The following is a 7071-nucleotide window of genomic DNA, read 5'->3' as shown; positions in this document are numbered from 1 at the left end:
CATGACCTTTTATCAGATCACCTCTGTATTATATGCCATCTTGACGTATCAGTCCCTAACCCTCCACCTTTATCTGCTACTAAGAGAAACCTCCGTATGATAAATAGAACCAAACTAATGCACGACATCCAAGCTAACCTAACAACTTGCTTACCTCCTACCGCAGAACAACTCGATAACTGTCTGCTTTCCTTACTTGACAAACATGCCCCAGCTGCCAAGTGCAGAGTATCATTTTAAAAGTGTTCTCCATGGTATAGCAGTGTTAGGGACCAGCTTCGCACTGCTAGAAGAGACCGCCGTAAAGCTGAGAGGCTCCGGCTCTCCACCAGACTCACTATTCATAAGCAGATCTATGAAGTTGCTAAGAAGAATGTCATAAATATAGTCCATGCAGCGAAATCAGCCCACTACACTACTAAGATCATGGAAAGTTCCAGTTGCAAGGAACTCTTCGAGATTACTAGCAAGCTAATGTCAAGTAACAAAACAACACCACTTCCAACACCTTCTCTCCAGTCGACCTTCCGGACATGTTTGCAAATTTCTTCCGTGACAAAGTACAAACCATTAGAGATAAGCTTGACACCACAATTTCAATTGACTCGTCGTCACAATACAGTTGGGATAAAGAATCTGAGCGGCAACCATTAGCAGTATTTGAACCTGTCTCTATGGATTTCGTACGTACAATAGTGATGAAGAGTGCACCAAAGTCACGTGAACTTGATCAAATTCCAACATTACTGCTGCTTGAGCGCTTATATCCAGTATTGCCTTCACTAACTGATGTTATTAATACCTCTATATCATCTGGCGAATTTCCATTATTTTTCAAAACTGCCATTGTAAAGCCTCTGCTGAAGAAACCAACACTAGACCATAACGATTTAAAGAACTACCGCCCAGTTTCTAACCTCCCATTCATATAAAAAATCTTAGAAAAGGTTGTTCTATCTCAGCTTGTATCTCATCTAAATTCAACAGTCTTTTTAGCAATGTACAATCTGCATATCGCCCTTGCCACAGTACTGAAACTACTCTTCTAAAAGTAGTTAATGGCATTCTCTCTGCGTTGGATAGCGGAAAGATTCCAGTCCTAACCCTCCTTGATTTGTCTGCAGCATTTGTCACAATAGACCATGATATATTACTTCACCGACTCCAGCATGAATTTGGCATTCATGATACAGCCTTACCGTGGTTCAAGTCCTACTTGTACAACAGGACACAAATTGTATCTGCAAATGGAATACACTCCAACCCAGTAGATCTATGTTGTGGTGTTCCACAGGAGTCTGTTCTTGGACCTGTTCTCTTCATTCTATACACTCATTCGCTCTCAAGTGTCATAGATCATCATTCAGTGTCTCACCAATTGTACGCTGATGACACCCAAATATACAAATCTAGCCACCCAACTGAAGTTGATGCTACCGTCCAAGGTGTAGAGAGGTGCATTTCTGATGTGAAATCATGGATGACATGTAACAAGCTGCAGATGAATGATGATAAAACTGAGGACATTCTGATCACAACACAAAGACTTTCTCATTCACATCCTTTACTTCAAACAATAAATATCAGCAACACCAACATTAAATTCACACAATCAGTACGAAACCTAGGTGTTACTCTGAACAGTACTCTCACGTTGCACCAACATGTCATGAACATATGCAAGGCTGCATATCTTGAACTGCGACGCATCACCTCAATTCGCAAATATCTTTCAGGTGATGCCTCTAAAACACTTGTGTGTTTATTAGTACTTTCAAGACTGGACTATAGTAACTCAGTTTTGTATGGTTTATCTCAATACCTGCTCCAGATACCTCAAAAAGTTCAAAACACAGCTGCTCGGATCATATTTAGAGTACCACGATCAGAGCACACCTCCCCGCTGCTCTGTACCCTACACTGGCTATCCATTCCATCCAGAATCAAACACAAAACAATTATCTCTGTGTTACGTTTTACTGTCGGACTCTAGTCCAACATAACAATCCGACCTCATCCATGTGTACACACCAGCAAGATACTTACGCTACTATTCTGACAATCGTATACTCATTATTCCCACTATGAAAACAAAGTCATATGGACAGCGCTGTTTTGCATACCAGGGCCCAGCAACTTGAAATGAATTGCCCACTGAACTTAGACGCAAAGACACATTCATCCCATTCAAAATTGCTGTCAAAACTCACTTATTTCGACTGCAAGAACAAACTTAAAGACCTAATAATGTTTCGTACCATAAATATTCTCAGCAGGTTTTTTATTTTTTAATGTTTTTCTAATTTCATGGTGTTTGTTTTTGCAATAATATTATTACATGTTTTTTATGTTATGTGTGTTGTCTAATGTTGTAAAGCGCTTAGAGCTTCTAAAAATTAGGCGCTATACAAAGTCCTCATTATGATTATAATATATATATATATATATATATATATATATATATATATATATATATATATATATATATATATATATATATATATGTATATAAAACAACACCAACACGTAGAATGTGTGACCGGTTTCGCTTTAATGCTTCATCAGACTGAATTCAAACTGAATTCAATATCTTGCTTACGTCATTAAGTATGTTGTTTCTAAGTGATGATTGAAATAAACAATATGACATAAACAAGATGACGTCATAGTTTACATTTTTAACGTAATCATCTTATACTTTAACGAATAATTTACATGGAGATGTGCATATACAGCAAAAATTAATGATATCTTAATACATAAAAATATATAAAACTGGATCTTAAAGATACATATATCTCTACTGATAACTATATAAAAATTTATTAATAAATAGAGATAAACAGTTTTAGTAACATTTGTATTATGTATAATGCACACTTATTAGAGGTATAGAAAATAAATAAATAGAAAAGAGAAAGTAAAGAAGAAGAAAATAAAGAAAAAACATTAGTCAATAAAAATAAAATTAGATAAATACATAAAATATATGTACTAAGATAATTTGTAAAAGTAGACTCTAATAACATAAAAATAAGTTTACTAACTCTTTAAAAATGAAATTGCATTTGTAAATGAATTTTCTGTACAATATAATTAATTATTTATACAATACTTCATAGCAAGCGTTATGAACACCATATTTTTTATACATATTTTTTATTATATAAATTGAGTTCTAATAACCTACTTAATAGCTGAACAAATTATATTAGTACATATATTTTATGTATTTATCTAATTTTATTTTTATTTATTAATGTTTATTCTTTATATTCTTCTTCTTTACTTTCTCTTTTCTATTTATTTATTTTCTATACCTCTAAAAAGTGTGCATTATACATAATATAAATGTTACTAAAACTGTTTTTCTCTATTTATTAATAAATTTATATATATATATATATATATATATATATATATATATATATATATATATATATATATATATATATATATAAAGATTTATTACTGAAATGCAGTTTATTTACAATCACGAGAAACAATTCAGTCGAATAATTTCGTAACCTAAAAGACCTACTTCGCTGAAAAGAAAGCTGTTAAATTTGACTGAGTTCTCTAGATTTATCTCCTAAACAGATATATAGGTGAATTTGATAGAGAAAATATTTGATAGCATTGAGGAGCAGGTATGTTGGACAGACCATTATGTGTACGTATTAGAGAAACCAATGACAAATCGAAGCCTGTAACGAGTCCAGAGGATCGTAGACAACACCTACATCCCCAGCTGTTCATCCCTGCTGATGTAGATGATCAGAGAACGGCCGGTGGTACATCGTCATCGATTGTCTACATCGCTGCTTGCAACGGGTGTTTACAGCCGGATGCTGGGCCACGAGCAAAAAACAGTAGCTTGTCGGCAACAATAGGTCTGTAATTAAATCGTCGTTGTAATAATGATAATAATGAGTGAGTCTGCGCTAACAATGGAATTAACAGCTAAATTAACTCGACAACGACTAGAGGCAATTGAGAAATATCTCCACGTCCGTGATTCTGTCAAGCGCGTCAGGAAGCCAGAGAGGGATTTGCAGAAAGTGCAGAGCATTCTTTTAAAACCAATTATCGAACTATCTAAGAAGATTATTACAGCAACTAGGGCGACACAAAAGACTCTTGAGGCATTGCTGCTGTTTGTTGCCAGTATTTTGCAGGCAACTAAACCATTTACCGGGAAATCTATAAAAAAAAAACAACTCGAGGGAGGTTTACGAATACTTCGGGAAAATCCTATAGCAGTTGCCGTGGCAGGGTGTTAGGCTCGTAAAAACCTGCTGCATTCAAGCTCCGCCAATATTCCAGTATCAAGATGGGGTTCCTCAGTGTTTCGAACGCTCCGTGGTATGTCACAAGTCAGGAGTAAATCTGAAAGGTTTAAATTTACACAATTTAAGAAACAAGTCAAGGAAGCTGTTAGAGCTCCATTACCTGGAGATATAGTTCCGCAAGAGCGACCACATTTCGATTGACGATGAGGACGACGAATCGTTTGATGTGGATCCTGATTCCGTTTTTGCGAAAACTTCTCCGCCTGTCACACCGAAACAAATCTTGAGGATCAGCCATCGTCCTCAAGCGCCGCTAGTGTTTTCATTGAAGATAAATTTTCTCCGGAACTTGTTGCTACTCTCCAGGACAGGTTTAATCGATTCAAGATACCGCGTTGGGATACCATAATCGGAGAAATTACCTAACGATCGAGTCTGCTGACGCTTCCATGAAACTCAACGATTTTACTAACGCTGTATATCGTGTCCACAAGGGGTGTCGATGGTCGCTGGATCAGAAAAAAGTAATTTAACACATTTATTCAGGAGGCAGCACAACATGCCGAGAAACTATGTCAGGAGAAGGAAAAAGAGCGTGCAGCGAGGAAACAAAGACTCGTTGAAAATAGAGTACAGCGGAGATATATTTGGAAGTGGGGTCTTGAGCAACGATGACTTCGTACGTACGAGGCAGACCCTGCTACACGAGAAGGGATTTACTGCTAGATAAATCGGTCTTACGAGACTCTGTTCGAGTAACGTCCTTGCCGATTTTGATCAACTGGAAATTCTAATTGGTGGTCGACGAGCCGGCAAAGATTCCACATAGATCATCAATGAAGCAGCTGAGATTGTTAACAGGTTTGTGTCATGGATGTCGGCGTTTATCGGTCACTCATCTATGAAATCAACGACTACTACAGCGACTGATTAATTAGATCGGCGATAATAAAACAATAATGATCGTACACAGCGCTCAACGTGGACCTGAACATGTCAGGGTGATAAATTTGCGAGTACCAGTATAGAAAGCTACCTACGGAGAGGGATTCGGCTATGTTATTCAAGGTCTGTTTAGAACTGTAGACCGAAAAGCGATTCCGATTGCCAAGCGAATAGAATGAAAGCCATTGACTTTTTTCGTGAAAAGGCGCTTGACACGGTCGGTGATGTTGTTGGTTAAACATTCTCAGCAATCAGGCAACGACTCGCACGATTAATACGGAGACCGGACCGACCGCAGAATGTTCCACTTCGCAGCACCAAAGTGATGTCAGCAAGTGTCAGTAAAATAATATTTCGAACTGCAAACGAGCGGTAAAAATATATAGCTGACGGAAGTGTTCTTAATTCACTAGTGAATCATCGACGTTTTATATAAAGGCGAATATATATATTAAATGTTCAAGCATAGGATATGGACGCATCCGTCCTCAAGAATGAGTATCAATACTATTCTTATGATGCACTTGTACATGATGCGCGTGGACGAATTCAGCCGGCGCGTGGACGAAACGAGCTGCAAGTGCAGGGTACAAGCATATAGTTCTTGCCCGCTCACGCATGCATTGAAATCGAAGGTCGACTTTTAGCGTATGGTCTTTTAGACTGAGCTGGTTTTGTTGATAATAGTATTATGAAGATGTTTAGCAGTGCCATATAATGATTGACGAAAAGAATATTGAATCAAGTCTCGCAAATATCGACGTTGCCACAACAATTATTTTGCTAGCCGGATACAGTGATGATTATTCACGATCCGCTGATCCGTCAATGATGTGTGTGAAGGATACCAATGATCACTCTGAGAGCAATAACATAACAATGAGTTCCACTGAAACTGCGGTTGCATCGATTAATAAAAATTTCAACCAGGGATTCTCAGCACGTCGAATAATTTTAAACGGTGATGAAGAATTCTCATGTGCAATTCCACTATCATATATTTTTAGATTCTGCCTGACGTACGAAAGTTTATGTTTGGATGTTTGGCGCTGAACACACTGTGGTGCTTGTCAGAAACGCCACCGACAACGATACTATCTGGTGCATCGGTATCGTTGATGCAGGCAAAGTAATGCTAACAAAGCTTTCGTTGTGGATGTAAACAATCCATCACAGACTGAAGACCAACGGCTGCTCTATTTCTTGGATAGCGGCGGCAAGTAAACGCTGTCGTGGATGACAATGAGTACAGACAGCGTCCAGAGTACCGTTACAGGGCTATTTACATGGCATACAGCATCAAAGCAAGACATCTCTTCAACATGACATATATTCATAGCGTTTCAGGATATCGCCCGAGTAGATTCACATGATTGTCATCTACTGAGCAGACTTAACCTATGTATTTACAGCAATATAACTTAGAACAACATATACAAATTAAAGGTGCTAACAAATGAAACACTGAGACGAGTGGCATTATAAAACAATGAGACTGTAGAAGCCGTATAACCCTATAAGAGATTACTGCATATGGAACCGTCTAAAAACTGAACAAATGGGGAAAAAATCAACAAACCTATCATTAGCACAACGATAGCATATAACAATTCTATAAAGGAATGTATGATGGGGTGGAGGTGGGAAAAATTTTCACAGTAAAAGAAAACACGGCCGCACCCCAGAAGGAAATTGGCTCAACTGACGCCAAAGTCCCTAGCAGAGAGAATCCCTCCGCACGCCGCCAGTGCGAAAGCATTGCGATTGGCTGGGCAGAACACGTGATTAAAACTTTAAATATATTGGACCTTGACAGCGCGTTGCACGAAAATCT

This window comes from Sinohyriopsis cumingii, chromosome 6, assembly GCF_028554795.1.
Source record: "Sinohyriopsis cumingii isolate HCF-2022 chromosome 6, ASM2855479v2, whole genome shotgun sequence".
Taxonomy (NCBI): Eukaryota; Metazoa; Mollusca; class Bivalvia; order Unionida; family Unionidae; genus Sinohyriopsis; species Sinohyriopsis cumingii.
This window is presented reverse-complemented; position numbering follows the sequence as displayed.